Below are 16,885 nucleotides of genomic sequence, written 5' to 3' on the forward strand. Positions count from 1 at the left end.
AAAAAACTAAAATTATTAGTTAAATATGCAGGGGGTGTATTTAGTAAATCTGGAAAAGAACTTATTTTAGTTCAAGAGATGCGTTTGGGCCAGAAACCAGGGGTGTGGACATCAATTCGTGCAAGGCCCAGTCTGATTCAATTTTTATTTTTTTCTGAATTTAAGTGAGTGGGGTCCATGTTTTATACCAGAGCCAATCATGTTTTAACGTTTTGCCACGCAAGCCTTTGATATTTTGACCGGCCAATGGGAGAGAGGGAGGAAGCCACGCGTGCCAGTCAACCACGCCTGGGTCTGTTGACCGCCGGAATAGTGATTCCGGTCATCTTCTCCGGCTAGGGCATCCTTCAACTGCAAAAAATACGTTAGATAAACACCAAATGAAGACCCTACCCCCCTAAATCGAGCTCTGGGAATCCATTGGTGAGGTTAGTTTGGACTGAAAGTGCCTGGTTCAAGAGATTTGAAGAGGAACATGAACTCACGGTTGGCAATGGCAACCTATGTTCTAGACGTTAGAACTCTCATGCTAGGGTTCAAACCTGATCTAATGATCATTATAAACTCAACCATAACCATTAGACATGATAACAACACATAAATAGAGAGTTTGAAATCAATGAAAGTTTACCAAATCGGAGAGTGAGAGAGCTCGAGTTTCAGGCCCTTATGAACTTGGCTATTGATCTAAACCTATTCAAACAAGTCCCATGAGATGATTTATGGACTTAGTTTGCTTTGAAACTAGCTACAAATTCAAATACGAAATTTAAAGTTTCTTTGAATTTTCTTTGAAATATGAAGTGAGTTTATGCTATGCCTTTGCTATATTTTGTGTGTCTTACATTGATGAAGCATACCACTTCAACTATAAGCTAAGAAGTGCTTAAAATCTAAGCCAAGAAGCATTGATTGCTTTGTTGAAACTTTGATTTTTAAATATTAAAAATCTTTGAATTGTTGACTAAAGCTTGCTCTTCTTCACTTCTCTTGCTCTTAGCCTCCTTTGTACTTCCTCTTGTTGCAGAAAATAAGCTACCTTGATGACTCATGCAAGGGACAAAGCTTTGGATAAGAATATTGCATCATTTCTTTTTCACTTTAACTTTAAATGTGATAAAATTAAATCAAAAAAGAAACAAAAATGCTATGGGCCTTGGCTTGGTCGTGGGAGGCCCTTCACATCATGGGGAACATGTTTGGATCATGAAAACTTGGCCCCTTTTGGAAAAAAAACATTTTTGATCAATGTTGATTTCATGCATTTTCCCAAAAAATGGTGAACTTCAACAAGGCATAAATCCCTCAATTTTTATCATATGAAGGAGTTCTTGTACTTTTTGGAAACCTCTAAGAGTCCTCTAACCAATGTCTTTGGTCTCATATCAAAATTATTTTCCATGCTCCATGTGTGTCCTTTTGAAAAAAGTGACTTTTTGTTGACTTTGAAAATGACCTGTAATGTCTTGGTTCATATTTTTCAAATGGTGAATCTAATGACCATGGGACCAATTGCATTTGAAAGATAATTTCTTTTCCTTCAAAATGAGCTTTGGTTTGAATTTTTTGGATGAAGGATGAGAGAGTTATGACCAGTCAAAGTTCAGTTGACTTTTTAGGAGAAAACCCTAATTTTGAAACTTAGGGTTTTGTTGATTTTTGATCTTTCCTTAATGAATTATGATCAACCAATGATCAAATGATGAATATTTTGACAAAATATGGATGTTGACAAAAAATTTCATTTTTGACTGTATGTCGACTTTTTGGTCAAACGGGTCGTCTGTTGACTGTTTGAGCTGCTGACTGTGCGTCTGAGCGAATTGAAGTTTGAAAATTTGTATGGTGGTACTTTGAGATATATGGAGGTCCATGAAATCCATTTGAGGTCTCAAAAACTTGTTCTCCTGAAAAAAACAAGAAACCCTAGTCAGGGACTGTTTGTGTAGGAGACAGTTAAGCGTACCTGATTTTTGTGCAGTGTTAAGTCTCTGCTAATCATGTGATATTCAGAAGACTTCTAGAACAAAAATCTTGGAATTTTGAAATGCAAAAGTTTGATTTGATTGGTGGTACAAAACACGGAGACTTGCACTGTTAGCGGTTTTGACTGTCAACTGACTGTTCAGGCATGTAGCAGTTAAAGTGAAAATTCAACAATCAAAGTTAATTTTCTTTTTGTTTTTGATTTGTGTTAATGATGAAAATTTATTTACATGACTTGTTAGAAAAACATAGACGTAATTAATAAATAATATATACTGTATGCGAGCAAAATTACCGACAATAACCCTGAAAAACATTTAATGCACAGAAAAATAAATATTTAACTGGCAGAAAACACACAAAATATTAACTTAATAATTAAGTAACAGTACGACAAATAGTACGACATTTAATACTGACAGTACAAATATTACATACTATAATGAACAGTACGACGAGTAAACGGCACATTAAGAAATAAGAGATACGACAAACTTTAAGAATGACGATTAATAACCCAAGCTACAAATAATAACATGTAGATGATTGGGAGTGTAAACATCCCAGGTCCACATTTTTCAGGACTATGCAGACAGAAGAAGGACATGATTACCACCACGACGGTGATGACCAAAAGAAAACACGTTTCCATCCGCTTCGCCATTTTGCCGGGGAAGAAGAGAGAATGAATATGAAGTAGAATTTTGAGAGATGAGTTAGAATTTGATGTGAGATTTTACGAAAAAAAATGAGAGGTATTTATAGAGTGAAAAGAAGGATAGAGACGTTGGGGAATGAAGTGATTCCGTACAAAAAAGGAAAATTTTGAGTGGAAGTGGGATTTGAAAGAAAGTGTATGGTAGGGTTTGAAAAAGAGATGTATAGAATAAAGTTAGGATTTGATTTTTGAAAGAAAGAGATTTGAAAAGAAAGGAAAAGATTTTGAAAATAATGGAATATAGTACAAAAATTGGTGGGAAACAAAAATTAATAATAATTTACTTGTTACCAGTACAGTCTGAATCCCCGGACTTTGCGCCTGCAAAAGATTTAATTTTGTACCAATTGCGTCAGTACTATTTATCTGTAAATAATTCCCAAATAAATAGCGTGTGTGAAGTAATAAACAGTACTTGGCGTTTTGTGTAAGAATAAATTCAACAGCGAGCCAAAATACCGTACAAGAAAAATTCTAAAAACCAAGTATTTCATAAATCAGGATATTTATGGAATAAAAATCCAAGATTATGAAACTCCCAACTTTTAGACAGAAGTCTGTTGCCTTCTTTTTTTGAAAAAAGATGCTGGCAAATTTTAGGGTATAACAATTGGTTAGAGGCTCACACTCCTAGTTTTTTCGTCCTCCAGGAGACTGAACAATAGGGCCATATATATGGATCATTTTAGGGTTGAGAACTTTGGACAAAACCACATCTTTGATTAGAAAAGAATTTGAGAAAATATTTGATTGATTTTTGTATGCAAATCTTTCCAAAATTGAGTTCAATCTTTCCCATCTCTCTCCAATATCTCTTGCCACGAATTTGAGTAAAAAATAGGATGATTGGATGCTTAGATTTGATTAAAAAATAAAATCTTTGATTAAACCTAATTATTTCTTATTTATATGATTTAATAATATTTAAATGAATTAAAATTCAATAAAATAAAATAAATAATATAAAAATAAAATAATTAGTCTAGGAGTACCAAAAGAGTCCATGGACACGTTTTAGGATCCATGTTAGGCCCATTAGTCCAATAATACCATATTGTACAATTAGGGTTTTGCATTTTCCTTGAAAATTGACCAACTTCTGAGCCTCATATCTCTTTCAATTTTTATCATATGAAGGTGTTCTTGGCCATTTTAGAAAGCTCAAGATGTCCTCTAAATGATGCTTTTGGTTTCATCTCAATTGAATATTCCATGCTCAAGTTATGAGCTTTGACCCAAAAGGTGTTTTCGTTGACCTTTTTGGAGGACCTGTAATGTATTGGCCCATATCTCCCAAATGGTGCATTTCTAGCCTTGGCATGTCAGAGACAAAGTTGTAGAGAATTAAATTTCCTTCAAAATGAGCTTTGGTTTCATCTCAATTGAATATTCCATGCTCAAGTTATGAGCTTTGACCCAAAAGGTGTTTTCGTTGACCTTTTTGGAGGAGCTGTAATGTGTTGGCCCATATCTTCCAAATGGTGCATTTCTAGCCTTGGCATGTGAGAGACAAAGTTGTAGAGAATTAAATTTCCTTCAAAATGAGCTTTGGTTGGGAAATTTTTGATGTTCCATGTGAAAGTTATGGCTGGTCAAAGTTCAATTGACTTTTAGTCCAAAAAACCCTAATTTAGAAACTTCTGGAATTGTTGATTTCTGAGTTTTCCTTGATGAATCATGATCTACCGTTGATCAAATGATGAATCTAACATTAAAACATTGATGTTTACCAAAAATCAGAAGTTTGGACTATACTTTGACCACAGTTTGACTTTTAGGTCAATCAGTCGATTATTGATCATTTGAGCTGTTGATTGAGCAATCTGAAGAATCAGAGTTTGAAACTTGCCATGGGGGTATTATGAGACATATGAGAAGTCATGAAGTCCATTTGAAGTATCAGAAGTTTATTTTACTTGGAGGGAAATAATAACCCTAGTTATGGCCTGTTGCTTAGGAGACATGTAAGTGTGCTCAATCCTTGCGTAGACTTGAGTGACTGAAGATCATGTGAGTCAGAATATATTGAAATATGATGGGCAAATTTTGGGGTATGACAGCTTCCCCTGTTCAATTTTCTTATATCTGAAGATGTAGACTGGTATGTGTGCCTGTCGGAATCTGAAGATAGAAGAGGATTATTACAGAACTGTCCAAAGTTTCTGCTTCGAATTTTTGAATGATGATTGTTACAGATCCGTCCGAGGTATCTGCTTTTAGATCTTGTAGATTGATCATCGTGGAACCGTCTGAAATATCGGCTTAGATCTGAATGGTAGATCATGAGGGAACCATCCAAGGTATAACCTTAGATCTGAAGGTAGATCATGAAAGAACCGTCCAAGGTATCAACTTAGATCTGAAGGTAGATCATGAAGGAACCGTCCAAGGTATCAACTTAGATCCGCTTTGCTTGTTTAGAATTAGAGCTCTTCAGAGTGAATCTTTGGTTTGATTATATCTGAGAGGAATGCTCGTGATTGAAGATAACTTGCTGAGGATATTCGTCCATCTGAAAAATCAAGTTAGTGATATGCAGTGTTATGATGTATGTAATGTATGAGATTTTTGAACTAAAGGAGAAATATGCATGTTATGTATGCGTTTGTCATGAAACATTATATGATGTGTATGAATATGCGTATGATGTATGATGTATGATGTATGATGATGTATGACTTATGTACTCTTGAGCGTATCAAGCTTCTGGTTGGGAAAATAAATGAAGGCATTGTGATCGTTGATGATTTTTTGTCGTCTTGTTTGAGTACACTCGGCTGGGGAACTTCTTTGAGAACCAGGGTGCCCTGTTGAAGGATCTTTAACTACTGCTCGGGGATGAAAGGTAATTTGAAAATTCTGACTTTGATGCCCTTTAAAGTGGGAATGAGGAAGATGCATAATCCTCCGATGCACTATTTGACCAAGTCCTGGTGTGGAGATCACACCTTTTGGGGATAGTAATCTGGAACAGCCCTGCTGGGGAATAAGATTTCTCGAATTACTTTGTTGGAGAGAAAAATCTCATTGAGGAATTTGCTGAGAAATGCACTTCTGTTGGGAATTTTTCTTCTGATGTTGGTTTCGGGATGATGCCCAAATGATTGGGACATTACCTGAATGCTATTCCTGTTTTTCCTGGTAAACATCATTCATATTCAAATGCACATGTTCATTCAAAATTATCATTGGGACGTTTACGTATTCAAAACAGAAAAAGTGAAAATGTTGATTTTGAGCATGATCTGCATTGTTTTTTGAAAAAGAGCCATGATAGGCTGATTAGTACAAGGAGACAAAAATCCTAGTAGTAGGAAATTGTCATAAAGTTTTGAAAAGTAGGGAAATAGCTATGTGAAAACAATCCAGTCAAGTTTCAATTCTGCTATTACCAATCTGTCTTCGAGCATCTCATCCCTCACTTGTTGGAAGAAAGTAATTGGACTGATCGGTGTCTTTGATGTGTTGAACCTTGAAGGTGAGTAGGCAGTTGAACGGAACATAGTTGTACACTTTATTCCCTAACTTTTGCCTAGGCTGCCTTTTCAGGTTTTCAGCCTACCGGGATAATATTTATTTAGTCTCTAATTTTTGCCTGGATCGCCTTTTCAGGTTTTCAATCCACCGAGACGCTCATTTTTTGCCTAAGTTGCCCTTTCAGGTTTTCAACTTAGCGAGCTGTTCTTTAAGCGAAGTACTTTTTGACTATGTCCGCATTCACAGGGTGTGGGAAATCCTCGTCATCCATAGTGGTAAGCAACATGGCACCGCCGGAGAATATTTTCTTGATTACAAATGGTCCCTCATAAGTGGGAGTCCACTTGCCCCTGGGGTCACCTTGTGGTAGGATGATGCGTTTGACAACCAAACCACCGGTTTGGTATGCCTGACTCTTGACTTTCTTGTTGAAGGCTTTGATCATACGCTTTTGGTACAACTGACCATGACAAATAGATGCGAGCCTCTTCTCATCAATCAAGTTTATCTGGTCCCATCGAGTCTGAATCCAATCGTCTTCGTCTAGATCAGCTTCTTTCATAATCCTTAGGGAAGGAATTTGAATTTCAATTGGAAGAACTGCCTCCATACCATAGACTAAGGAAAATGGAGTTGCCCCTGTTGAAGTACGCGCAGATGTGCGATAACCATGAAGAGAAAAAGGTAACATCTCATGCCAATCTTTGTAGGTTACTGTCATCTTTTGTATGATTTTCTTGATGTTCTTATTGGCAGCTTCCACCGTGCCATTCATCTTTGGTCGATATGGAGAGGAATTATGATGTTTGATCTTGAACTGTGTGCAAAGTTCAGTAATCATTCTGTTGTTTAGATTTGTGCCATTGTCTGTGATGATCCTTTCAGGGATGCCGTACCGACAAATGAGATTATGCTTGATAAACCTGGCCACAACATTCTTCGTGACAGAAGCAAATGACGCTGCTTCTACCCATTTTGTGAAGTAGTCAATAGCGACTAGGATAAAACGATGTCCGTTGGAGGCAGTAGGCTTGATTTCTCCGATCATATCAATACCCCACATTGCAAAAGGCTAAGGAGCCGTTAGGACGTTTAGCGGGACTGGAGGTACATGTACTTTGTCGGCATATATCTGGCATTTGTGACAGGTTCTGGAGTGATGATGGCAGTCTGTCTCCATGGTAGACCAATAATAACCTGCTCTCAGAATCTTTTTAGCCATTGTATGTCCACTTGGATGAGTACCAAAGGCACCATCGTGTATGTCTTCCATAATCTGTTCTGCTTCTTTCTTGTTTACACAACGAAGCAAAGTCGAGTCATGGTTGCGTTTGTATAGGGTTCCATTACTTAGAAAGAATTTGGCAGCAAATCTTTTTAGAAACTTTCTGTCGTTAATGGATGCCCCTTCAGGGTACTCCTGAGCTTCGAGATATCTTTTTACTTCATGGAACCATGGTTTTTCTTCCGTTCCTTCGGCATCGATCTCATTGCAATAGGCTGGTTCATCTTGTCTGTAAATGGTGATCATCGGCGCCTCATTGTCCCACCTGACTTTGAACATAGATGACATGGTAGCTAGAGCATCAGCTAGTTGATTTTCTTCGCGCGGGATATGTTCAAAAGTGATTTCTTCAAAGTAAGGAATCAAACTCAGCACATATTCTTTGTATGGAATTAGATTCGGGTGCTTCGTGTCCCATTCCTCTTTGACTTGATAAATCACAAGCGCCGAGTCTCCGTAGACCTCCAGGAACTTGATTCTTAGATCGATTGCAGCTTTGAGACCTAGAATACATGCTTCATACTCGGCTATATTGTTAGTGCAGTTGAAGCATAATCTGGCAGTGAATGGTGTATAACCTCCTGCAGGAGAAAAGATCACAGCTCTGATGCCATTGCCAAGTGCATTAGAAGCTCCATCAAAAACCATAGTCCATCAGGATCCTGACTCAGGTCCTTCTTCCGGTCCTGGTTGTTTGTAATCATTCACTAGCATAATGTCTTCATCTGGGAAGTCAAAGTTTAATGCTTGATAATCATCCACTGCTTGATGAGCCAGATGATCAGCTACCACACTTCCTTTTATTGCTTTTTGTGAAGTGTACTGGATGTCATACTCTGTTAAGATCATTTGCCATCTTGCTATTCTTCCAGAGAGAGCAGGTTTTTCGAACACATACTTGATTGGATCCATTTTGGAGATCAAGAAAGTGGTGTGATTTAGCATATACTCCCTCCGTCCCAAAATATAAGAGAAAAAAATGCATTTTTCTTGTCCCAAAATATAAGAGAAGAAATCATTTTTTATTTCTTTCAAGATAAAATTAAATGCAAATTGCATTTAACTTACATTCTCTCTCACCATTTCTATAACCAACAACCAATTAGAATTTTTTTTACATCTTCCAAAGCACTTTATTTTAAGAAAATCATAAGTCAAATGTGTTAGAACAAGATTTGTTCTGATCAATTATCTTAGTTTTGATGATAACAATAGTATGAATTTTGCTTAAGATAATATGGTACTCTAATCCAATGCAATTTCCTTTTCAGGAAATATATAAAGAGTACGCATAATTCAGCGCTCAGAAGCTTTGTCTCAAAGGGTTCAGCATGCAACATCAGAACATGGTCTGGCAAGACATCAGAAGATGGTCGAAGCAGAATCAGAACATGGGTCTATGGAAGCATCAGAAGAACAAGAGAACAGAAGCACTGAAGTACTGATGGTATCACGCTCAGAAGCACTTCAAGGTCAGAAGATCAGAAGATGCTTTGCACCAAGCTGTTTGACTCTGATGATATTCAAACGTTGTATTCACAAACATCAGATCAGAAGGAAGTACAAGTGGCAAGCTACGCTGACTGACAAAAGGAACGTTAAAAGCTATTAAAGGCTACGTCAGTAGACACAGCGTGAACAAGGCTCGAGGTAGTTGACAAAAGCGTCTAACATTAAATGCGATGCTGTACGGAACACGCAAAGCATTAAATGCACTCAACGGTCATCTTCTCCAACGCCTATAAATATGAAGTTCTGATGAGAAGCAAGGTTAACGATTCTGCACCAAAACAACTCATATTAACTTGCTGAAACGCTGTTCAAATCAAAGCTCAGAATCTTCATCTTCATCAAAGCTCACTACATTGCTGTTGTAATATATTAGTGAGATTAAGCTTAAACGTTAAGAGAAATATCACAGTTTGTGATTATAGCTTTTAAGAAGCAATTGTAATACTCTTAGAATTGATTACATTAAGTTGTAAGGAACTAGAGTGATCGTGTGGATCAGAATACTCTAGGAAGTCTTAGAGGTTATCTAAGCAGGTTGTAACTAGAGTGATCGTGTGGATCAGTATACTCTAGAAAAGTCTTAGAGGGTATCTAAGCAGTTGTTCCTGGAGTGATCAGTGTGTGATCAGAAGACTCTGGAAGACTTAGTTGCTGACTAAGTGGAGAACCATTGTAATCCGTGCGATTAGTGGATTAAATCCTCAGTTGAGGTAAATCATCTCTGCGGGGGTGGACTGGAGTAGTTTAGTTAACAACGAACCAGGATAAAAATAACTGTGCAATTTATTTTTATCTGTCAAGTTTTTAAAGCTACACTTATTCAAACCCCCCCTTTCTAAGTGTTTTTATATCCTTCAATTGGCATCAGAGGGCCGGTTCTAAGGTGCAAGCACTTAACCGTGTTTAGAAAAGATTCAGGAAGAGAAAAACGCTTCAGTAAAAGATGGTTGATGAAAGTGAAAAGTCTACACCTGCATCTACATCTGGCTCTGCTGAGCAATACAACGGTAACAATGGTTATACTAGACCGCCGGTATTTGATGGTGAAAACTTTGAATACTGGAAAGATAAACTGGAAAGTTACTTTCTTGGTCTAGATGGTGATCTATGGGATCTTCTGATGGATGGTTACAAACATCTAATAAATGCCAGTGGCGTAAAGCTGACAAGGCAAGAAATGAATGATGATCAGAAAAAGCTTTTCAGGAATCATCATAAATGCAGAACTGTTTTGCTGAATGCTATCTCTCATGCTGAGTATGAGAAGATATCTAACAGGGAAACGGCCTATGACATATATGAGTCCTTGAAAATGACTCATGAAGGAAATGCTCAAGTCAAGGAGACTAAAGCTCTAGCTTTAATCCAGAAGTATGAAGCCTTCAAGATGGAGGATGATGAAGACATTGAAAAGATGTTTTCAAGATTTCAAACTCTTACTGCTGGATTGAGAGTTCTTGACAAGGGATACACCAAGGCTGATCACGTAAAGAAGATCATCAGAAGCTTACCCAGAAGATGGGGTCCTATGGTGACTGCATTCAAGATTGCAAAGAATCTGAATGAAGTTTCTCTGGAAGAGCTTATCAGTGCCTTGAGAAGTCATGAAATAGAGCTGGATGCAAATGAGCCTCAAAAGAAAGGTAAGTCTATTGCATTAAAATCCAATATCAAGAAATGCACTAACGCTTTTCAGGCTAGAGAAGAAGATCCTGAAGAATCAGAATCTGAAGAAGAAGATGAACTGTCTTTGATCTCCAGAAGGCTAAATCAACTCTGGAAGACCAAGCAAAGGAAGTTCAGAGGCTTCAGAAGTTCAAAGAAATTTGAACGTGGAGAATCTTCTGATGACAGAAGATTTGACAAGAAGAAGGTCATGTGCTATGAATGCAATGAGCCTGGACACTTCAAGAATGAATGTCCAAATCTTCAGAAGGAAAATCCCAAGAAGAAGTTTCATAAGAAGAAAGGTCTTATGGCAACCTGGGATGAGTCAGAAGATGATTCAGACTCTGAAGATGAGCAGGCTAACTGTGCGCTGATGGCGACAGAAGATGATGGATCAGAATCTACATCAGAATCAGATTCTGAAGAGGTATTTTCTGAACTTACTAGAGATGAGTTAGTTTCCGGTCTAACTGAACTTCTGGAACTCAAGTCTCAGATCAGTCTCAAATACAAAAAGCTGAAAAAGCTATTTGAATTTGAAACAAAGAAGCTTGAGTTGGAAAATTCTGAATTAAAAGAAAAACTTTTAAAATTATCCAATAATGTTGGATCTCCTTCTGATTCAGAAAAATCCACTCCTAGTCTAAACCATATTCTGAAAGAATATGATTTAAGTTTCAGGAAGTTCTTATCTAGAAGTATTGGCAGAAGTCAGCTAGCTTCTATGATATATGCTGTGTCTGGAAACAAAAGAGTCGGCATTGGTTTTGAGGGTGAAACCCCATACAAACTTGAACCTGTTGATGAAATGAAATTCACATACAAGCCATTGTATGATCAGTTCAAGTATGGCCACTCCCATGATATTAGGCACACTTCACATGCTCAAAGTTTTCACATAACACACACCAAAAAGCATGTGACACAACCTAGGAAATATCATGGAACTCACATTAAGAATTATCATGCTGTTCCTCCTATTGCTTACAATGTTAAACCCAAGTTCAATCAGAACTTGAGGAGAACTAACAAGAAAGGACCCAAGAAGATGTGGGTACCAAAGAAAAAGACTATTTCTTTTGCAGATTCTCTTGGTGACAAAGAAGATAAAAGTCAACATGACATGTCTCCTGGACTCAAGTTGGTCTCAACACTTGAAGGGAAGAAAGACTGTCTTCCAAGTTCTGGTACTTAAATCTGTTGAAGAAACTATGTTCGTAGGAGTTCAGAAAAGATAGCTTATTAGTCTTGGAACCATCTGTTTTGTTTGTTTCTAGAGCCATGATGTTTCGTTCTTGATTATTCTGAATGCTCTAAATGCTACAGAATATACAAAATTGAAACATTGATTGTGGACGAATCAATAAATATCTGGTTTGATGATAAACTTGTTTCTAATGAAACAAAGAGCTTAAGAATCTCTGCAGATACAGTTTTGTCTTATCAGAAGCTGCAGAACAAAGAAGTGAACCTCCAGAAGCTGTGTATATCAGAAGTAATGGATCAGAAGATCATTCAGATTTATATCAGCACACTTCAGAAGGAGTGTTTCCAGAAGAGAAAGTTGATCAGATCAGAAGCAGTGATCAGAATCTGAAGGCGTAAAGTCTATTCTGAAATTTACAGCTGTCATCTATTATCTGATGATGAACACGTGTCTGTACGGTTAGTACAAAGCGTGCAGTTGAAAAGACGCCGACCTAGGTAACTGTATTAAATCATTTCATTTACTGTGATTCTCTCTCCTAATGTCATTTCTCATTAAATGCATAATGATTTTTTTTTAAATCCTTTAAATAACTCGCTTCATTTTCATTCCCTCTTTTTCTCTCTCTCTCTCTCTCTTTTGTGCATTCACTTCGTTGCATTTCTCTTCAAACCCTAGTTTTTGATTTGATCTCAAAGCATTATCATCATGAACTCATCTTCTTGTTCATCATATTCAAAAGAAAGGCTCACTTCTACACAGATCCTTTTAAACAAATATGAGCATGCTCCATTGAAAACATGCTTAATACCCACGAAAGAACTGGAAGTTCTATGTGAATCTGCTGTGGACATCAACAACCTTAAAGCTAATGGCTTTCAGTGTGACGCAAGAATCCTTGAGCAAGGATGGTCTAAATATCTTGATAGATTGGTTGGTCCAATTTATCCTGATCTTGTGAAGGATTTTTGGATACATGCAACGGTTACTCCAACTGCCATCATTTCATTCGTGCTAGGGCATGAAGTGGTTATCACTGAGAAGCTCATCAGGAAGCTGTACAATCTTGATGATGAAGAAGGTTGGTCTGGTCTTCAACCCAATACAGTTGACTGGACTCCAGTTGAAAAACAAATCTCTACGGTTTTTGGAATTGATTCTCATAACACGGGCACCTTAAGGCCTTTTTATAAAGTATGGGCTGAGATTATTCTGGGTTCTCTTCACCATAGAAAAAGGATGCTCTCCTCCTCCTACATCAGTCCGACTCACTAGTATACTCTTTTCTGCGTTGGCAAAAAGATAGAGATCAACATCTCTCATATTCTGTTTGAGAATCTGAAAACTTCTATCTTTGAGTCAAGAGAAGATGAAAGGGCGAAATACCCTCATATTCCAAGAACAACCATTCCATTCGGAAGGATGATTTCAGACATTCTGATTGAAAGCAAAGTGGTGGACTCCATCAGAAATCTCAATGCATCGCACTTTCTTGGAGTAATTCAAGGTCCCATCTTCAATGGTGTTGATTTGTTCAGACTGGAACTCATTAAGAATGTACCTTTTGTGTGCACAAGCTTTCCTGACATTCTGTCAAGAAGAATTGCTGTTGAAGGATTCATCTCCTTGTTTCATAAAGAACTTGATCATGTTGTCAAGCTTTACTTGGAAGATTGTGTTAGGAAGCAATCAGATGTTGATCCTGCTTGGATCCGTGGCAGAGTACTCCCGTCCAAAGATGATATTCTGAAGAAGGATAAGAAGGAACGACAGGCAAGGCTAAAAAGAAAGGCACAAGAAGATGAGGCTGAGAGAGCCTAGAAGTTAAGGGTCACCTATGATCCTGACAAGGTAAGCTCTTCTGAACGAAGGAATAAAAGGATCAGAGACTCCTTTCACAAAACCAGATCTTCACATGCTTCTTCTGAACACTCCTCCAGGCAGGTTTTTACTCCACCTCCTTCTGTCCCTAAACCTTCTCCCCAATCACCTCCTTCTGAACCAAAAGTAAACTTCACCTTACCAAATCCTTCTCCATCATCCTTCTCCTCTCCCATTCTAAACCCCACTCCTTTAAGTATTCTTCTCCCAACTCCTTCTGATAAATCCTTCTCACCAATTCCCTTTTCAAATACTTCACCCTCTTCTCAATCCATCCCTTCTGATATTCCACCCTCATCAATCATTCTCTCAGATATCCCTTCTTCCTCATCCACTGCACCTCCACCTTCTATATCCCATCCCTTACCTACCAGAAAATCCAAACCTTACTGTCTTCTCTACCCTGACTACAAATTCACCTTCAATCCGCCTGAACCTGAACCCTATACCTACCTGGAACTTTTCAGACATAAGGTGATTAGCAGTCTAGACCTTCTGAAGGATGCATTTCTAAATGGTTTGGATGATGTTTCTACAAGAAATCTCTGGAGAAGATTTCGCAAGGATTTTCAAACAGAAGCAATGGGAGTACAGAAAAGACAAGTGGCTGCTGCCCCTGGTTACCCTGGTTACCTTCTGGAGGATGATAATGGTATATACTACCACCCTCTCAGAAATTGTGTTGCTGCTGAGGAGAAGCCCTTTGTGGATGAATTAGAAGTATCAAGACTGGCTGCTAAAATGGAAGCAAATCCATGCAGGGATATTGTTATCTTTATTCCTGATTATCCTGTTCTGCTCGGAGATTTCAAGACTCTCTTTGACTATCTGAGGGAAAACCCTTCTGAGAAAGACCCAATCTTGGTCATTCCAGAAGTTGTTGACCCACCAGAAGTTGAAGGTCCTTCTGCTCCCAGGAATCTAGCTGCCATTCTTCAGGCACTTGAGAATGGAGACTCGGAAATTCCTGCTGCAGAATATGGAGATGCTTCTATGCAAGAAGCAGATGCTGAAGATCATGTTGCTAAAACTGTTCCTGTTGAGGAAATCCCTGCAAATGATCTATCTATGGAAGCTGCAGATCAACATGTCATCCCTGTGGACAGAAGCTGTGAAGCTTCTTCTGATGAATCTTCTCGTCTTGCAAGGACTCTGGAAGAAATTCAGAAGAGACAGGATGAGCAAAGCTCACTCAATGATAAGTATAACGCTTTCATGGTGAGGCAAGAAGGACACAACAATAAGGTTCAAGAGATGCTGACCAAGATCTTGTCAAGACTAGGGCCATCTTAGATTGAGTCTGTGCTGTTTCTTTCTTTTCGTTGCATCTGTTTTTTGTTTCGTGCATCTGATCTTTCTTATCTTCATGTACTTCTGTACCTGCTGTTTGAACTTAAATGAAATCATCTCCTTCCTCCGTGTGTTTCGTTTTGTTTATCTCTGAATCTTTTTTGTTTTTTGATGATATGACAAAAAGGGGGAGAAGATAAATGATAAATGATTTGATTAATCTATCAGTTGCTGGGTAAAGCTCCCACACATTTACTAACAAGAACTGCAAGTTCTATATGGTTTAAGTGTTTTGCAGGTATAAAGAAGTGAAGAGAATCTTCAAAGCAAACACAAGAAGCTAAACCATGGAAACTGAAGCAAGCCGAGTGCTGTCAAGCTTCAGAAATCAGAAGCAAGAAAGAAGAATGAATCAGAAGCACTGATAATAGAATTTGATCCATATTTGTCTATTTGATCTGACAAAATTCTATTTGCTCTGATACATTATTTTAGCCTATATGGCTCTGATACATATAATGTGTTCTAATATACATTTTATGTTCTGACTCGTTCATGCTGACTTTTGTCGTTTAGTTTTTGTTCTGTAACATTTCAGGATGTAGAGATGCTCAGATGATGCTCTGGTACATTCAACAATGTTCTGATACAAATCTAGCATGAAGTGATGTTGGTAGAAATTCAAAGCTCTGAAGCTATCCGAGGGAAGCAGAAATCAGAAGCTGTGAAGGTTCTAAAGATCCAGAAAACTCAAGTTCTGAAGCTGTCCTAAATGGAAGCAGAAATCAGAAGCTGTGAATGTTCAGAAGATCAAAGAAATTCAAGTTCTGAAGCTATCCTAGATGGAAGCAGGAATCAGAAGCTGTGAGTGTTCTAGGGATCTAAAGAAATTCTAGTTCTGAAGCTGTCCAATGGAAGCAGAAGTCAGAAGCTATGAATTCTCTAAAGACAGAAGCTTATGTGATCGTCTCTACCGAAATAATCAGGGAAGTCTTTTATTAAAGTTCTTCGAGTATTTATTTCAGGGGGAGATTATTTATCTCAGGGGGAGATTGTTAATCTCAGGGGGAGACATATTCATATGCTTATGCTATAGCTGTGTAATTTGTCTTTTGCCGTCTGTTCTTTCTGATCGCAAATTCATATCATTTATATATGTTTTTGTCATCATCAAAAAGGGGGAGATTGTTAGAACAAGATTTGTTCTGATCAATTATCTTAGTTTTGATGATAACAATAGTATGAATTTTGCTTAAGATAATATGGTACTCTAATCCAATGCAATTTCCTTTTCAGGAAATATATAAAGAGTACGCATAATTCAGCGCTCAGAAGCTTTGTCTCAAAGGGTTCAGCATGCAACATCAGAACATGGTCTGGCAAGACATCAGAAGATGGTCGAAGCAGAATCAGAACATGGGTCTATGGAAGCATCAGAAGAACAAGAGAACAGAAGCACTGAAGTACTGATGGTATCACGCTCAGAAGCACTTCAAGGTCAGAAGATCAGAAGATGCTTTGCACCAAGCTATTTGACTCTGATGATATTCAAACGTTGTATTCACAAACATCAGATCAGAAGGAAGTACAAGTGGCAAGCTACGCTGACTGACAAAAGGAACGTTAAAAGCTATTAAAGGCTACGTCAGTAGACACAGCGTGAACAAGGCTCAAGGTAGTTGACAAAAGCGTATAACATTAAATGCGATGCTGTACGGAACACGCAAAGCATTAAATGCACTCAACGGTCATCTTCTCCAACGCCTATAAATATGAAGTTCTGATGAGAAGCAAGGTTAACGATTCTGCACCAAAACAACTCATATTAACTTGCTGAAACGCTGTTCAAATCAAAGCTCAG

This window comes from Vicia villosa, linkage group LG1 (assembly GCF_029867415.1).
Source record: "Vicia villosa cultivar HV-30 ecotype Madison, WI linkage group LG1, Vvil1.0, whole genome shotgun sequence".
In the NCBI taxonomy this organism is placed as follows: Eukaryota; Viridiplantae; Streptophyta; class Magnoliopsida; order Fabales; family Fabaceae; genus Vicia; species Vicia villosa.